Genomic DNA, 19,215 nt, shown 5'->3' with positions numbered 1-19,215 from the left:
AGTAGCTGAATAAAAATTGACTTGATTGATTTTAATTAACTTTTTTGTGATTTTATTTATTACAGTTTTCTCTATTTTTCTACAATGGTGTGGGATTTGTCTTGTGTTGTGCTCTCACTTCATCACTCTGTAAGTGTCACAAAAATACTTTACATAGTTCTTCTGAGTTAAGCCTGACTTAATTTGTGCCATGCTACCAGACAGTTAAGCACAGGTTAACTTAGGGCCTGATTTACAGTTTGGGTGAATGGGTTACTCCATCACAAATGTGACGAATATCCCGCTCTCTGTATTACAATTTTCATAGGACAAAAAGGAATTGTAATACGGTGGTTGTAATATCCATCACGTTTGTGCAGAGTAACCCCACCTACCAAACTCTAAATCAGGCCCTTAATGACTTTTGTGGCTCAGCCTGGCAAGGATTGTGAATTTTGCCTGACTAGGGCTTCCAATCCCCTCAACCAGTAATCCAATCTCTTACAATATGACAGTGTTTCTTTTTGGAAGTTTTGTTCCTGTTAGTACAGGGCTAGAATGTTGTAACACACACCAATTTCTTGCTTGACCTAGTTGGCTTGGTTCTTAGTAAGGCTTCTCTGTGATTCTACTGTGCCTTTAGAGTGCTTTGACTAATTTATGGAGATACCCCCTCTCAAGTAGTATATTTAGTACTCGCTGGTCCTCCGTTACGTAGTCCGTCCTCTATGTGCATTAGTGTAGTAACTTGTTGAGTTTCCCATAAGTTGGCCATCCCTTAGGGCATGAGGGTAAAAGCGCTGATATGCGAGAAGTGTATTTCTCTCAGTACATTTCTAAAGAAAGCAGTAATAAGCTTCCTTTCATAATTTCTGAGTAGAAGGTCCAATAATGTGATGTCTTGCTTGTTATGATGCCAAGTGAAGTGCAAATTGGTTTGTATTTAGTGCAAACAAGCCACAAACTCTGGTCATCTTTATTCTGTGTCTTACCAGAATACAAAGATCTTGTCTCTATCTTTTCCAGCACATAATAAGTATTCTGTGTGGATGCCTGTCAAAAATTATGAATCGCAATTCTACAGAATCTACATAGATTTTTACCAGATTTGGTGTGAAAACAGCTCCCATTAAAGTACCACCAAATTGTTGATAGTGTTGATTACTGTACTTAAAGTAGTTGGTTGTCAAGAAAAGCAAACTACATTGTGACATTGGCCTGTTAGTTGAAATTATGTTTGTTGTTTGTTATAAACACGCAAATAGTTTTTGTCACTTCATAGCCACTTTTCTTCTGGTAACTTTGACTGTGGTTTATTTGAACACTGGGACACACCACACTGGTTTAGATATTTTGACATTATATCAAAGTTGGATGTTGATCACTGATGAAGATAGATTCCTTTTTGTAAAAGAAGGTCTATCCATCTGACAGCGGCAGGCTACCCGAAGGCCTTTAGAACACCGAAACCCTACTATATTTATGAAAGTTACATTTGAGACCTGTTGAAGAACATTTGGAGTCATGCTGGGCACTGGCATTACCATTATTACCCTAAAGTAGCTTGATTGCATGAAAAATGTACTTGCACAAAACTTATTTTCTTAGCTGCACAAATGGAAATAGGTTTATCCTGAACTGTTTCAATAACCAAACGCAATTATTATTTCAGCGGCCAATCTTCGGTTGAATTAAGAGTAGACTTTTATTTTATTTCCATTTTTTCTCAAATGCACTGTTTATTCTTATTGTTTCTGTCCTATTTCAGACATTACCAGGAATTTTTTTTTAAAAAACAAATCACATTATACATAAAGTTAAGTGCACTTTAGCAGTGCCACAATATCTTCCCCTAGGATGGCCTGTTCACATTGATATAAATCTAGCATCCAGTTCTGGTAAGCAACTTCTCTTGTTAGAGGTGACCTTAAGACCCCAATTCAAAATGGAGAGCCATGCACATAAGTGCCAAAAAACAAGGCACCCAAATCTCACTTGGAGGGTAATCCCAATCCTCCGATTTAGAAGTGCTGAGAAACATCAGCTTGCTCTACCTTTTGTTTAGCCCCAATAGTAGAAGAAATAAGTAGTAAGCTCCCACAAGAGACTGAAAATCCTCTTGACCATGGTGTTCTGTTATTTTGCCTCCAACTATACTACAATAAGTGGAATGCATTTAATGAAGCATAATTTACTTTTTAATTTAATAATACCGGTAGCCTGATTTACACTTTTTTTTTTTTACATCATAGTAAATTTTAACTCCAAGTACATCAAATAATGGGGGACTACATTAGAATTTCGAAGAGACAATGTTTTTAGCATTTGTTTCCCTGGGTAGTTTAAAAAAAAAAAAAAGATAATCTCTTAACAAAACAAATGCAAAACCTGCATGCAGAGCTGCATATTACGAAATCTATAAAACACACATTTTTATAATTTGGATTGGTTGTTGTTCCCGGTAATTTTTTACTATTACGTTGGTTAATAAGACATAATTTCAAAACAAACACTGCGACTGTATTCATTTGTAGAGTTTCATCATACATATTTGTGAATAGTGGAATGGAGCCCTGTACATCGGGATATGGAGGTGATTATAGATTGTGTTAATGATATTCAGAGTCAATGGTCTCAGTAAAGTGGTGTTGGGAGGGTGAACAGGAACTGAATAATATATCCTGATTGCTGGATAGCTTTGTAATGTCGACTGTGTCAATTTGTGGCAGTAATTAACTTTTGTCACTTTTGTCATATGTCTATGTTAGATACCTCTCTATTAAAGAAACAATCAGACTTGATTTAATTTAAAAATTTAGAAAAAGTCTTTGCAGAAGCAGCATGGGGCTCCGAAAAGTGTCGGGCCTAGGGTATAATGCGCCTCTGCCCCACTTTTGTGACGGTCGTTGGCATTAGTGAATTAGTTAAATAGTTGTTAATCTGTGATTATATTACATGAACCTGCCCCTTCTGGACTAATCTTGAACACCTTTTCAGTAGGGCATATGATTTAAATTCACAACCCAACAGTAGCACACTAAGGCCTATATTTATACTTTTTTGTGCCACATTTGCGTCATTTTTTTACGCAAAAGTGGCGCAAACTTGGGCTCATATTTATATTTTTTGCTCCACATTTGCGTCATTTTTTGCCGCAAAGTTACAAAATACAATAGCGCCCATATTTATACTTTTTTATGCAAATCAGCGCCAGGGCAGATTTGCGTCAAAAAGTTTACCGCCAGCTAACGCCATTCCAATGCGCCAGCCAGGCGCCTTATTTATGTAATGACGTTAGCCGGCGCTTCAGCCTGGTTAGCGTCAAAATAAATGACGGTAACTGGGCAGCGGAGGCGAAGGGAAGACTGGAGGTTGTGCGCCAAAGAATGATGCAAGTCAGGTTAGAGTCAAAAATATTGTCTGTAACCTGACTTGCGCCATTTTTCGACGCACAACCCCCATGGAAATGACTCCTGTCTTAGCAGAGACAGGAGTCATGCCCCCTGCCAAATGGCCATGCCCAGGGGACTTTTGTCCCCTGGGCATGACCATTGGCACAGTGGCATTTGCCACTTTAAAAAAATATATATATATACTTACCTGCCCTCACCCCATCCATGGGTGTCCTCCAGGTGTGGGCTAGGGTGGCAGGAGGTGTCCCTGGGTGCAGTGAAGGGCACCTGTGGACTGCTTCCATGGTCTCCCACCAAGGAAATGAGCCCACAGGTCCCTTAACGCCTGCCCTGACCCAGGCATTAAAAAACGGCGCAAATCTGGCTTGGCGCCATGTTTTAAGGCCCGCCTCCTGCTGTGCATCATTTTGACGCCGGAGGATAAATAAGACGCACATGCCTTAGAGTCAGTTTTTGCACCGGAACGCCTACCTTGCATGTCATTAGCGCAAAGTAGGTTTTCACGTCCAAAAAATGACTCAAAACCATAACTTTGGCACTGGACGGGTCTAGAGCCAAAGTATAAATATGGAGTTAAGTTTGCGCCGAATTTGCGTCACAAAATGTCGCAATTGTGGTGATAAAAGAGTATAAATATGGGCCTAATTGAGAATGGAATGCACGTTTCAGAGACAGATGCATGCGTTTTAAAATGACTTCATTTATGTCTCCATTCCAGGTACTACTACATAACTGCAACTAAATATAGCAAACCGTGGCATGCAGCATGAACTTCCTCCTCCACATTCCACCTCACGTTTCTGTTTCATTAGTGGAGAGATGAATTCCTGCTCACAGAAAGATCAAATGCATTACGAACCTCCCTGCTTAAAACATCCTTAATCTTTTACAGGGGCGTGCGTTGCCACTCCGATTACACTTTCTGTTATTATTATATGTAATGCGAATTCTGATGTATTTTTTTCCACAAAATAAATGGTAGAACAAACGGCGATCGAGTGCTGTGAACGAAGCCAGTTCGTTCCGGAACCCTGTGCTAGCCGGAGCCTTCCCCTTCGGTATCGTTAGCACTGTCATCTTTAAAAATGACAGTCTGCGGTGCAAGCAATAAAACTCTTCAACCTCTGGCTTAAATTATTGATTTTTGGAATATTGAAGCCGTATTTCACGTGGACTTTGTTTTCCACGTCGTCAGGGACGGGGGTTGATTATTCTGTAGGCAAACATGACATAAAAACCTTGAAATGTCACATTTTCAATTCTCCCGAATCCTTTGGATCTATCCTATATATTGATGCTCTGTCTTGTATGTTTTAGGATGTATATAAAGCATCTACTTCTGTCAAAGTGACGTCGACTACCATGTTTGACTATTTGTTGCAGTTTATTTCAAAGTGATGAAATATTATCAATAGTGTATTTTTTCAGTGATAGCATTTGTACGCCCAAAGAGGGCTCCTGCTGGTCCTTGAGAAAAGGGCTCGTTTGCTAACTCTGAAAGCTAGTTTTCACTAGCTAAATGTGCTACTAAACCCCACAATTGATTTACGTTCTCATCATAACAAGCCTTGGCAGAGTTTTAAGGTTTGGCCAATGGACAGCTATATTGTTTCAGGTGTAATTGTTGTTCTTTGTACTTGCACCTACTGTGGTAGTCTTTTCATCTGGAGAGTAAAAGTGGTGAAGAAGTGCCACTGATCACATAGCACTGCTGGATGCACAGACCTTCTTGGGGCCATGGGGGCCTTGAAGCTCCCCTCGGGGCCCCTAATGATAGTGTGGTGGGTGCCACCTCTGTTGTGCAGGCCTCGGGGATATGTTCCCCAGGGGGCGAATTCAGCTGGTGACCCCTTTCCACATAAATATAGTGCAGGGCCTCCCGGGGCCAGATTAGCCCAGGGAGGGGGCCACATGCCCCCTATTCCCCTAAAAAACGTGTGGTGATGATGTGGTCTCCAGGGCCAAAGGGCAAAAGTTTTAATTAGTGGCCCTGGGGCTGTATCGAAATGTTACTGATACTCAAGAGAAAAAAGGCAGAAGAGAGCTGAGCCCAAGCTTCTCAATGTATGCATATGTGTGAATGTATTATATTTATGACTTTTTAGCTCAAGATGCAGGCAGCTAAATATGTGAGGCCAGACGTAAAATAATGCAATGAACTATCACAATGACTTTACATTATGTGGTTAATGTTTTTTTGAACAAACAATGTTTTTAGTTTGAACCTTCAGTTTTCTGGAATGAGTGGTCTTTACACTACAGATCTATCACATGCCCTATTTAGGTATAACATTTATGGCCTAGGTAATCTAAAGGCATTTTGCAACGAACTTGATGTGAGCACAATTAACTTTTGCTACATTTTTTAGACTGACGGCTTGGTATTTTAATCAAATTACAATGTTGGCCTGGGGCAACCAGACTACTGGGAGTTGTCAGAAAGAAGCACCGAGTCCCAGTTTTATTATACATAACCTCTGAACCAGTAGCTTACTGACCTGAATCTGAGGTGAGTGGGATGGCCCTAGCACATGTTCAGAAGTTTACATGTTAGGATGTTGTTTTTCTATCGCTCCATTAAACACTTGGACTCATGGGTGCTCCATAGGGTAGGCTGAAAATTTCCGATGAACTACTGATATTTGCTTGTTAGTGGAAGAAGAAGTAGAACACAGGAGAGTTTGTGCCGAATCCAATTAGCAAATGGTGCTGCTTTGCCCCCTACACACACCTGCACTATTCCAAAATGTACGCTCTGGGTATACTGTACATGACAGCACAGGACTGAAAGTGCACTGAAGGTGACTGTTTAGTATGAAACCCTTGAGAAGTCCCAGTCACCAGGGACTGTGTAACAAATTGCAAGCAGTGGGAGGGAGTGGAAACATGAGATGTCTCTTTTAGAACTTACCATAGCTCATATTAATCTCCTGTTTTTTGTCCGTCACATGATTTATTTTAGATAGCTAATGACTGGAAATTAGTTCAAGATGGTTCACGTCTTACTTAATAGCTGTACTGCATTATGTCTGCAGTGATGCTAAACTTAGTGAAACTATGCCAGTATGTCATTGTGCCACTGGATTCAAGCTAGCCTGACTGTGGAGGTGGTGATACCCCGAAACTGATACCAAAATGCTTGTTTCCAGTTCAGGGAGGACCTTGCCTGGCAGTTCGGGCTGGATTGTTCCCATGGTGGAGAGGGTCAAGACTGATCTGCATATGGCTGGCTGCAAACTGGGGTGGCATGGTGAGCAAACGAATGATGGATTAAACCCAGATCTGTGATTGGGGATGAGTGTTTGAAAAGTTTCATCATCCTTTTGTGTTGTTAAAGTTGCTCCATGTGGTCAGGGTATGCCCAGACATGGGTCCCTTGCTCCCTGTGCCACTGGACTCAAGCTAGCCTGACTGAGGAGAGGTGATACCCCTGACCTGTGACTGGGAGTGAGTGTTTGAAAAGTTTCAGCAGTCCACCCATCATCCTTTTGTATATCTATAGATGCACCATAATATTTCACAGTTGTGGGTGGAAGGATTACATATTCTCAGCCTGCATAAAAAGATTATAGTTCTTTAAATTATCTAATTCGTCTGCAAGTATTTACAATTATTATGTGCTCTCTAGATCAGATTTCTCTGTGAGCAGTAGTATTAAGTCACTTCATTGAAACAACTTAATAATGACTTAAAATATCTGGTGCAATTCCCAGCTAACACCTTACATGCAGAATAGCAATATTTAATGGTTTATGACTGTTGTTTCATCAACCATTGATTCCCTAGAGGGAATTCCCCTTGACGTTTCTCTTTTTGAAGTTGCCCTTGTTTATTAGTACATAGATATAATCAAACTGGCAAGGAATAGAAGGAAAAAGACACAAATTCAACCTGTGACTGAGCTGCTAAAGTGCCCAATCACAGAAAACCATGAAGGTAAAATAGTTCCTGTTAAGCATATCATGGTGTTGGCTTCTTTGCTGCTTAGACAAAGCAGTTCTATGTTTGCCTAAGCAGCAAGACTATCCTTTAAAAGCGTAGGTATTGAATGAGTGGTGTGTGGTGTAACAACATAGCAAAGAATCGCAAAGTTGAGGAAATAATTCAAATATTGATCCACATATATATCTGCACAAACAAATTAATAACTAAATGCTATAGATATGGAGAAATCATGGAAAATAAACCACACCATATAAGACAATATATTTATTAAGTTAGTAGAAATGTAAAGGATCTTGTAAATATTAAAATGAAAATGTGCCCTTGTCGTACTTCATTACAGGACTTGCTAACTTGGAACAAATCTGGATCCAATAGGAGTTATGGGTGTAACCACACTTCACCAAAACCACAGCCAGCCCCACACTTAAATTGTGGAGCTATACCCTATGCCTAAAAAAAGGAAAATGGATACCCTGGTTATCCCCACATGCCTTGCTGCAAAGCTGAGCTTAACCTGCACTGCAGGAACACTGATCTCTAAACAATAAAGAAAAGAATGCACCATTAAATATTGTCTGTGGTATAGCTGCTGACACTTTTTGTATTAACCCTGTTTATAATTTGAAACTCAACGTTTCTTCTGATATACAATTAACATTCAATATAGTAATAAATAGCTCCCCATGATTACCAACATTTTGTTTGCTAAAGAGAATTACATTCAATGATAGGAAATAGCTTTTCATGTTTGGTTTGCATTCAAGCTGACTAGTGCAAAACTGTAATTCTTTAATATCACAGGTTTTACCCTTGATCAAATCTGTTCTCTAACTTTGATGAGCATACTACACAACAAATCGTCTGTGCTAACACACTTCCCTAGAAGTTTGCAAACAAGCCATAGCCTAAATGGGTAATTCCATGTAAAGTGAACAGTGCAACAGACATTGTAATACCCATAAGGTTACACCTTGTAAAATCTAGTGTAAATCTTTTCCTTTTGAGGTAGTTCTCTGGTTCCAAGATATGCTTTGCTTATTTTACTGAAGAATAGATAACAGGATCCCCGCAACAAGACCAAGCTGCAACAAGTGTTTATCATGTTTGGCTAGTATTTTTTATTTAGAGATTTTTCTATAGTGCTGGCAAGACCCGAGGGTATCAGAGCGCTTTACACCAGTCCATGTAGATGTTGGAGAGTATGGGTAAGAGGACAGATCCTTGGGGAACCCCTCTGGTGATTGTAGTTGTGACAGAGGTCCTGTTATTTATTTTTACTTGTTGAGAGCGGTTCCGTAGAAAGGATGAGAACTAGCGTAGGACCGCTCCTTCCACGCCAATTCTTTTTTGGAGGGAGTCCAGTAGCAGCTTGTGGTCACCCATGTCGAAGGCCGCCGATAGGTCCAGGAGAATCAGCAGGCAGCATCGGTCAGAGTCAAGGTAATTGCGAAGGTCATCTACTATGTTTAGAATAGCTGTTTCTGTGCTGCATCCTTTCCTAAATCCAGATTGGAGAGGGTTAAGAAGGTTGTTGTTGTCTATGTGTTAGATTAGCTGAGAGAGAACACATCTCTCTAGAGTTTTGGTAAGGAAGAGTAGACTAAAGACTGGTCTGAAGTTGTTGAGATCGTTCGGGTCCGCTCCCGGTTTCTTTAGCATTGGTGTGACTTGACCCAACTTGAGGCAGTCTGGTATCATGCCGGTTTGCAGGGAGCTGTTGATGATCTTGGTCCTGATGGGGGTAAGAGTCTGGTTGAGTTTTTTTGCCAGGGTATGCTGGGAGAGCATCTGCCAGGTGAGAGGATGGTTTGGATGTGGCCAGTAGTTTGGAGATATCTGCCTCCAGGAGTGGGTTGAAGGTCTTCCAGCTTCGGGGAGTTGTATGTTTTTGCGTAGGATGAAACCCATAATTTATTTTTGGAGGGATAGGAGCTGGGGAGTTCGTGGAGAGTGAGCGGTGTTTATTGTTGTCTTTACTGGGAGATATAATCTCGTAGCTGGCAGAATGTCAGTTTCTAGGGAGAGCTCAGTCTTAGAGATTTTGTCATTGAAGAAGTTATCAAAGTTGTCACAACGTTCTTTGGTTGTCAGTGGGTGGTTTTGGGGTGGTTTGGAAGTTTGTTGTTTGATGATGTGGAAAAGCTCCTTTGGGTGTTTTTTGGCTCTATCTAGTGCATTGTGGAAGAATGTATTTTTTTCATTCATTATGTGTTTTTGTAGTTTCTGCATTCTCTTCTGAGTTGTTCAAGGTGCGCTGTGGATGGGTCAGATCTCCAAAGTCTTTCAGCTGCTCTCAGTTGTCTTCTTTCGATGTTTAGATCTTCTCTTGAGGGAGTGCTTCACACTCTTTTCAGTTTCATAGGGGCTAATTGGTCCAGTATGGAGGATACTGTTGAGTTGTACTGGGTGGTGAGCTCGGTTGTTGCGAGGTTATCAGATGGGGGTGGTAGAAGGGAACTGATTCTTTCTTCTAGGGTTGCTACTGGAATTTGACGTATGTTTATTTTCCATTGGAGAGACTTTTGTATGTGGTTTGGGTGTTGCAGTGTTTTATTGAGATGGAATAGAATAATGTGATAATCTGGCCAGTCGACAGGGAGGATGTTGTCAATCATGAGTGTTTCTTTCTGAGCTATTATGGCATCCAGTGTAGCGTCTTTGTTGTGGGTTTGACCCTTGCAGAGCTGGGAGAGCTTTTTGCTGTGTAGGAGATCATTTAGGGATTGGATTAGAGTATTGCTTTCGTCGTTCCATTGGAGGTTGAGGTCTCCTAGGCTGATGAAATTGGTGCATGAGAGTGAGCAGTGTGTTATTAGATCAGCCAGGTATTCCCCAAAAGGGAGGGTGTTGCCAGGAGGGTGGTAGAGTAGGTGGCAATTCATATTGGTGTTGTCTTTCATTCATATGGAAGTGTTCAGATGTTCAAATGAGTTGTAGTTGAAAGTGTCTTTTATCTCTACGGTGACGTTGTTCTTGTGAATGATGGCAATGCCTCCATCGTGGCGGTCTTTCCTATCTTTGTTGGTTATTGAGAACCCTGGCGGTACAAGGGGGTCCATGATCGGTTGTGAGTATTCATTCAGCCAAGTTTCTGTGATGAAGGCAATGTCAATGTTGTGGTTCAGGATTGCATCTGCTAGCTCCATAGCATGTTTGACTGTGGATCTGCAGTTAATGAGCATGCAATTGGTTTGACATCTATTCTTGGGATCCTGAGTGACTGGGGTAAGGGCATTGATGATGTGTGCTGGAGGCCTGGTTGCGGTCAGAGGTGCGTGATTTCAACCTAGACCTGTGATAACCTGTATTTTGGATGGGGGGTTAAGTATGGACGGGATCAGGTTGTACGATTGGACGAGTTCCACTGCTTCACTATGTGACAATGGAGCACTCAGTCTTTTTGGTCTTTGGGCATTGAAGTTGCAGGGCACGGAGTGCCAGCTAAATAGTTGGGGTCTAGCTCTGTCAAGGCATGGTGTGTTGGAGTGATTCAGTGAGGGGTTCAGAAATGGGTTTAGGCTTCTCACGTTCATAGTGTATTAACACTATGTACCATAAAGAATGTATAAGCAACAATTTTTCAGATGGCTGTCACTCATCTTTGGCAAGTCTCATGAGTCCTGTGGGCTCATGGGGCGTATACCCCTTTGTGGCTTTGCTCACATATTTCATGAGCACAACCTTCTGAGACACAACATTTTTCTCCAGGCATAACCCAAACCCTATGCAACCTTCAGTCTTCCTCCTGAAGAAATGCACACTCATTTTACTTGGAGTAAAATACCATATGGGGCCTGCATGCAATGGTAGGTGCATCTCCTGCTGCATCCTGACAATTCAGACATCTCTAAGCACCAGTTGTGCAATCCTGTGACTAAATCTGATTGACTGATATTGCAGCAAAAACTATCCAGCAGGAGAAATCTACAATCAGGATCTGATGAGGCTTGCACAGTATTGTATCTCCTGAGTGAGAGCATTTGTTCCACTCTAAGAAATCCAAATGCAAAAGTTCCAGTTGGGAAAAGGTGCATGTCTATGACCTCTTTTGGACTCTGTTTTGCTCACACTACTGGGGCCATTCTTCTGCCAGTACTACAAGTATTGTTCTAGAATCCAGTTGGTTCCCCGTGAAGGGTGCAGGACTTTTACATATGCTTCATAAAGACCTTTCATGCAGAATTTGACACCAGTGTGTCAACAGGAGGAGTAGATCCCTCAACCTGCATATTCTGTTGAGCTCAGAGGAGTCATCTCTGCATATTCAGGTCAGTCTTTTGAGTGCTCCTGAGAGGAATTTTACATTTCATTCATACTTCATTCAAGGCTGGAGAGCTAATGCAAATTAGCCTTCTGAAAACTTTGGCAAGTAAAGGGTAACTTTCCAAATGTTACTTTTCCTTAATATTTCTTAAACAACTGACCATCATTGAAAGAATGTTTTATTAACAATGAAAATAGATGTTTTTTATTTTTTTATTAGTAGTATTTTAATCTGCACTCTGATTTTCTACATAGGACAGCTCAACTTGCTTTTGTGAAAATAGCTTTTTGGTCCATTTCATTGTAGGGGCATGGTAACATGTATTTTCTACATCTACTACTTTTAAATACCACGCACCCTACCATGTGGGCTACAAGGCATAATGAGTGATGCAGTCCACTGGTTATATTTAGCTTTTTATGATATGGGTGTATTTCGGCACCATATTCTATGGCATGATTGACAGGTTACGTATGACAATCAGGAATTATCCAATTTTGTATGTGTTTTAGAGGTCAGAGCACATACAACTTCCTCTTTTCAATCCCACTCCCCTCAACTCCAACCTATCCCAAGCACACAGGCAGCAGAGCATGCACACAGGACAACACACAAGAGTGGCACAGGCAAACACAAGCACCACACATCATCCCACAGACACTCACACAAACACCATCCATACATCCACTGCCTCCCCCTCCTCCTCCTACTCCACCTCCCTCCCAGTTGTGTCTACACTCACACATGCATGCACTACACCATTATCCACTACCAGCATCACCTGCACACCTAGCAGAACACACACCTCACTGGCAGACACTACCACAACAGCCATGCACACCTCCCCTGTGTCCTCTCCCACTGTGTCTGTCCACAATGGGCACTGGATAGTAGTGTTCCACTGTGCAGTATGCAATAGCATTGAGCAAACAATTGGGGTGACTATGCAAAAAGAAGCATTTTCTCACACTTCCTAACAGCCTTAGTGGTGTAATCAAAATGCAAGAATCAGGATGCCTTATGTGGTTGATGGAGTAATAATATCACTTAAACATGCCACAAGACAGAGGTGCAACAGTATGCTTTGCACTTTACTGGCATAATCCTAAAAGTATCAATCAATATTCTAGTGTGTAGAAAATCTTTAGGAGTCAGAAAGACACATTATTACCATCAAATTCCATCTGAATGTGGATCAAGTGTAACCCACAGGGCAGCTTTTTGTCGGTAAGCTCTCAAGGCTTGATATAGCTGTAAAATATGTACATCCTATAAGGCTGTATAATAGATAATTCAGTTCTGATTCAGGGTTTGGGAGATAAAGTCCCAAATCTATAAAACTTTTTAAATGAAATTTATTAGCCATCGTCCGTCTATCGATTATAATTTAATAGGCATGTATTTTTTTATATCCCTGCAGAAAGCAATAGTTAATCAGAAGCGGGAGTTGCACAAATGACACACTTGTCTGTGGGTGGAAAAATGACATACACCCTACATCTGCATAACTTAATTACACATGTTTAAATATTCTATAGCCAATTTATAGTTTTCTTGTTTTTCATCTTTTTTACACATCTCAGTGCCACTGAAGTGGCTTGCCAAATCTTGACTTGCATATCTCTCACAAACAAGGGTTGACACCAGTTCTAGTCAAGAATTTCAATTCCAAGAGTACCGCCCACACCAACAGTGTTCATCTGAATGTTTTCCATCCCCTGATGTGAAGACCATATTTGACCTATGCAAAGCAATCTAGCAACCCCCTGTGGCCTTTAATGATTGTATAATAAAGCAATGGCCTGAAGTGGCCATAGCTTTGCACCAGCAGTAGCAAATGCATATCCCACTATAATCAACATATGTAACTTCCACCTAAAAGACAGAGGGCCAGATGTATCAAATGATTTGGCACTCACAAACGGCGAAATCGGCCGTTTGCGAGTGCAAAATCGTGGTCTGCAATGCATCAAAGGAATTCGCAGACCACAAAATGAAAATCGCAAAAAATTCGATTTTCTGCGTTGCGACCTGGATTTTGCGAATCTCAAATTGCGATTCGCAAAATCCAGGTCGCAAGGCTATTCTGCAAAAAATCGCAAATTGCGATTTTTCGCAGAATGGTATTTTGCACATGCAAAATACCATTGTCTGCAACCAGGTGGTAACCTGGTGCAAAATTAAAAAATGCAGTAAAACTGCATTTTTAAATTTAATATGTAAAGCACACATGCCCTTTTGGCATGTGTGTACTTTACATTGTAAAAACAAAAAAATTGGGGTGCAGGAGAGGGGGCCTTAGGCCCCCAGCACCCTACCCTTTTGCATTTCCCAAATTGCGATTTCTGGTTCAGAAATCGCAATTTAGGAAATGCAAAAAATTCGCAGCTATGGGCCAACAGGCTCATAGCTGCGAATGGGGCCAGTATCGCAATTTGCGATTTGGTAATTGCATTTGCGATTTTTAAGAAATCGCAATTACCGAATTGCAAATGTGATACATGGCGCTTTGCGAGTCGGTAATTGCGATTTCTTAAAAATCGCAATTACCGAATCGCAATGGGCCAGAATCATACATCTGGCCCAGAGTGATGGATTTTAAACATGTTACATACACCAGGCAAGGTAGGTTAGTGTTTGTTTAAGAAAATGGGAATTGCTATTTCCTATTTGGTGGATTAAGCGCGACACAGGAATGATACATACACTGCATTTAGTGACCTCTGTATGGAAAATGGGCATGGCTACTTTCTATATGGAGGATAATTTGTGTGGAATGGCTATTTATTATAGCTTGTACTGTATTTTAATTAGAGACTGTTAGGAAAATATGCAATATTATGGGTGTTCAAAGGCTTCTACACACAAATGACACTGCATTTTAGTTACACCGGTTGGAAAAATGTGCATGGCTATTTCCTACGTGGGGGATTATGGGTGCTAAATGGCTTTTATAAAATCCTAGGCTCTATATTAAACTATTTTACTGTTTCTCGCATTATATTTTAGTGATTTCTGTCTGGATCAAGGAAATAGCCTTTATCGTTGCTCAATGGCTACTACACTTAGCTGACACTGTATTTTAGTGTTTCATCTTGCGGTAATATGCTATAGTTATTTTCTAAAAGGCAGTGATTAGTATTAAATGGCTGTAACATATACCTGCCACTGTATTTTCAGGATTCTTGTCAGGAAACGCTAATAACAATCATCCATATGGACGTTTATAGGTGTTAAAAGGCAGTTAAATACATCTGTCACTGTATTCTAGTGCTATTGTCTACATGAGGGATAATGGGTGTCATATTGCTGTTACATATTTCAGACACAGTATTTTAGTTATTCCTATTGGGAAATACGCATACTCATTTTCTACCACGGAGTCGAGCGGGGTTGAAAGATCACTGAATATACTTGGAACTTTCACTAGTTTCTGGCAGGAAAGGGGGTCTTAGATAGTTTCTTCAGGAGGAATGATGCAAGTTTGATATTTTTGTGATTTCTATTGGGACAGTTGCAATAGCTATTTTCTTCCTATAGCATTAGGGTGTTAAATAGCTGTCAGGTATCACTGGCAGTGTATGTTAGCAAATCCCATTGGTAAATAGTAATGCAATTTTTTTACCTGAGTGTTTGGTGTTAGATATCTGCTGTGTATGTCTGATTTTGTATTTCTCTGGTGTCTCTTAAAAAAGGGACATAACAATTCCCTACATCCAAGATTAAGGGTGTTTAACGATTGTCACCTATGCCGGGTACTATATTTTAGTGGTTCCTGATGGAAATTAAGGAATAGCTTTATTGATTTGCAGGATTATGGATTTGTAAAAAGCCACTAAATATATTTGCCACTTTTTTGCGTTGATTGCTAGAAGGAAAATTGGCATAGCTATTTTCTAAAATTGGGATTGCTGGTGTCAAAAAGCTTCTACCTATCCCTTAGCTGTAGTTTAGTGATTACTACTGGGGGGAAAGAGGGATCGCTATTTTTTACTTCGAGGATTGTGGATGCTAAACCAGGGATGTATATATCTGTTACCATACTGAAGTGATGCGTTATGCAAATCGTTTTTTGTTTTTAAATCTTGGAGGATTTGTTTTTACCAACATATGAAATGTGATGTTTTACCTTACATTGTACATATGTTTTTTTCCGTTGTAATTCTTGCTGATTATGAGGTAATTTATTGCATTTGCATTTAAGTATTATTGTAGGTTAAACGTCCATCGAATGTATTTTTGCAGTGTCCTCTACTGGTTGCTGCAAAGAAAATTGGCAGAGTTATTTTCTGCATGGAGCTGATAACCGGTAAATGTGGCATATATATATCTGTAAATGCATTTTAGCGATTGTTGTTTTATATTGGACAAAGCTATGTTCTATATGAGAGGAGGGGAGAAGTAAATTGACCAATGCACATGCATTGTACTGTATTTTACTAGATTATGTTAGGAAAAGACACAAAGCTATTTATTACATGGGGAGTTATCAAAGTTACACAGCTGTTGCAAATACTTGGCATTATACCTGTTGTATAATGTGTGATGCTATTTTCAACATAGGAGATCATGGGTGTTAAAAGGCAGCTTAATATGCCTGGTACTGTATTTTACCAATTTCTGTTAGGAACAGGCCATAACTATGTTCTAAATTGATATTGCACATTACATGGTCATTCAAAATATTTGGGGCCAGATGTATGAAAATGTTTTGCACTCGCAAACGGTCTGAATCGCAAAATTCGGCCGTTTGCGAGTGCAAAAAAGTGGTCTGCGATGCATGAAAGGCATTCGCAGACCACAAATAAGAAATCGCAAAAATTTCGATTTCTTGCATTGCGACCTGGTTTTGCAAGTCGCAATTTGCGATTCGCAAAATCCAAATCGCAGGGAGATGCTGCAAAAAATCGCACATTGCGATTTTTCGCAGAATGGCATTTTGCACATGCAAAAGAAACCAGGTGGTAACCTGGTGCAAATTTAAAAAATGCATTTAAAATGCATTTTTAAATTGTACATGTAAAGCATGTGTACACCTTACATGTCCCCAAAAATGTTTTTGGGGTGCAGCAGAGGGGGCCTTAGGCCCCCAGCACCCTGGGGTTTTGCATTTCCAAAATTGCGATTTCTGGTTCAGAAATCGCAATTTTGGAAATGCAAAAAATTTGCAGATATGGGCCAACAGGCCCATAGCTGCGAATGGGGCCGGTATCGCAATTTGCGATTCGGTAATAGCATTTGCGATTTTTAAGAAATCGCTATTACCGATTTGCAAATGTGATACATGCTACTTTGCGAGTCGGAAATAGCGATTTCTTAAAAATCGCTATTTCCGAATCCCAAAGGGCCGTGAAGATACATCTGGCCCTTAGATGCTAGTACTTCTGAAAGTGCAAACCTTATGTATCACCCTATGGTACTTCCAGCCATGTGCAATGTCATTTTGAGATTTGTAGATGAAGTGGGGAATACAATTAGGTATTTTCTTTCGTATTCACTGTATTGTTGTTCTTTGTTGGGCGTAATATCAGCATAGACGTTTTACCTGTAGAAAAAAACATCCATAGATGGCAGGAGTCAAAACTCCCCATTCCTCCACCTACTGGCGAATCAACTCATGATCGAGCCTATCTGTTCACAAGTGGTTTGTCAGGAGAGACAAAGTTAAATCAAAAATTACTTTTTTTTCCAAACTCCATCAGGGCATTATTTTAGTAATGTCTAGCACATCCCATGTAAGATTCAGAAAACAGTTGTGTTTAGGATTTCTTATAAATACAATTTAAATAACCCAGGTGACTTTAACATGCATTACTTATGTATGACTGTTAGACTTTTTGCCTTACGCAGGGTCATCCCTAGTCTTTTTGCCTCCTTCCTCCTGGTTTTTCTGACCTCTCGCTGTTGGCTCTAGGACTCTGAGCACTTTATCACTGCTGACCAGTGCTAAAGTGCAGGTGCTCTCCCATCTAAAGTTGGTATGATTGGCTTATACCTAATTGGCATATTTAATTTACCTATAAGTCCCTTGTACAGTGGTATCTCTATACCCAGGGCCTGTAAATTAAATACTACTAGTGGGCCTGCAGCGCTGCTTGCGCCACCCACTGAAGTAGACTTTCAAACCTGTCTCAGGCCTGCTAGCGCAGGGCCTGTGTGCACAGTTTTCTGCCACAGGGACCTGGCATCTAAATTTACTTGCCAGGCCCAGAACTCCCCTTTTACTACATGTAAGTCACCCCTAAGGTACGCCGTGGCTAGCCCTATGGGCAGGGTGCCATGTATGTAGAAAGGCAGGACATGTGCCATATTGCATGGCCTGTCCTAGTAGTGACAAACAGCCTAACTTGGTGTCTCACTGCTGTGAGTGCTGCCTTCTCATAGGATTGCATTAGAAATGCCCTGCCTTATGTGTAAGGGGTATTGTCTGACATAATGAGGGGTAGCGTAGGCGTGTTTGGTATGGTTGTGATGGTGATAATAAATGCTGCTTACTGGTGTGGGTGTATTTTTTATTACTATCACAGAAATGCTACTTCTAGAAAGTGCACATTTATCTGTGCTTATGACTCTGGTATTTTGCAGCTTGACTCCAATCCACGTCTGGGCAGAGTGACAGTTGGGGCTTTGTGCATACTTTTCAGACAGCCTGTACACAGGGAGGGTGGAGGTGTCACAGAGGTGCATCTGCATACTGAATAGTCTTCCTGGGCTGAGAGAAGGGAGAGGCGGGGCACACCTTCATTTGTAAAGACTGTGCCCTGGCCTCACACAATAGGGTCGTTAACCCCCCACTGATGTTTGGAGCCTGTGCTGAAAGGAGAGAGGGGGCACTCCCAGAACCAGTTGTAACTGGCTGGAACCTCCTCTCCCTACCATTGTAAAACACTGTAAGAACTGACTATAAGTACAGGGGAATTTTCCCCACAATTTGAAAACTCTTGGAAATTGAACCTGGACACACGATGCTGCTGAATGGACTCACCAGGAAACCGCCTTGGACTGCTGCTGCTGTGCTAACCTGTGAACTGCCTGGTCACTAGGAGGAACTGCCATCATCTGCACCCCTTGTGCTGGCCTGTAGCTGGACCCACCAGCCTTGTGCTCCTTCCTGCTTCATTGTTCCCAGGGGCAGGGTGCTGTGGCCCCTGACCCCTGTAACTTTTCCCTGCACGAGGAGTGCTGCCTTGATATCCACTTTGTGCTGAGAGAGCGCTCTTCTGTGCCCTCAGGCACTTCGAGGCACCTGTTTCATGCTGGAATCACCGCCGCAACCCGGGCTATAAGTATGGCCTTAGCGCTTTGAAAAGCGCTTCCTGGATGGCCCCCAGTAATCACGGTCCCCAGAGGGGCCCGTCAATGGTCTAGAGGAGGTGCCTGCCGCCCTCTTCTCCTCAAAAGGATGTCAGAGGCCCCCATTTTGCGCATAGGAGCACCGGGGGCCCCATTGTTCATCTTCTAGGCACTGGAGGTGCCTTCATCAAACCAGGTACTGTTAAAGGAACAATATATAGAACATAAGTTCTTACTAGAGACTTCGTCTGATTTTTATGTTGCCTACCTGTTTTTGATGGTGTTTCATAGGCATATGCAAATGTTCCTTTTATGGGCATG

General features: G+C 41.2%; 1 protein-coding gene across 2 annotated transcripts in view; it reads left to right on the top strand.

Annotated features, from left to right (window-relative positions):
- Positions 1 to 19,215, top strand: part of DPYD (dihydropyrimidine dehydrogenase) — a 3,199,941-nt gene that overhangs the window by 1,731,728 nt on the left and 1,448,998 nt on the right. The window lies entirely within an intron of this gene.

Source organism: Pleurodeles waltl, chromosome 4_2 (assembly GCF_031143425.1).
Source record: "Pleurodeles waltl isolate 20211129_DDA chromosome 4_2, aPleWal1.hap1.20221129, whole genome shotgun sequence".
Classification (NCBI taxonomy): domain Eukaryota; kingdom Metazoa; phylum Chordata; class Amphibia; order Caudata; family Salamandridae; genus Pleurodeles; species Pleurodeles waltl.
This window is presented reverse-complemented; position numbering and strand designations above follow the sequence as displayed.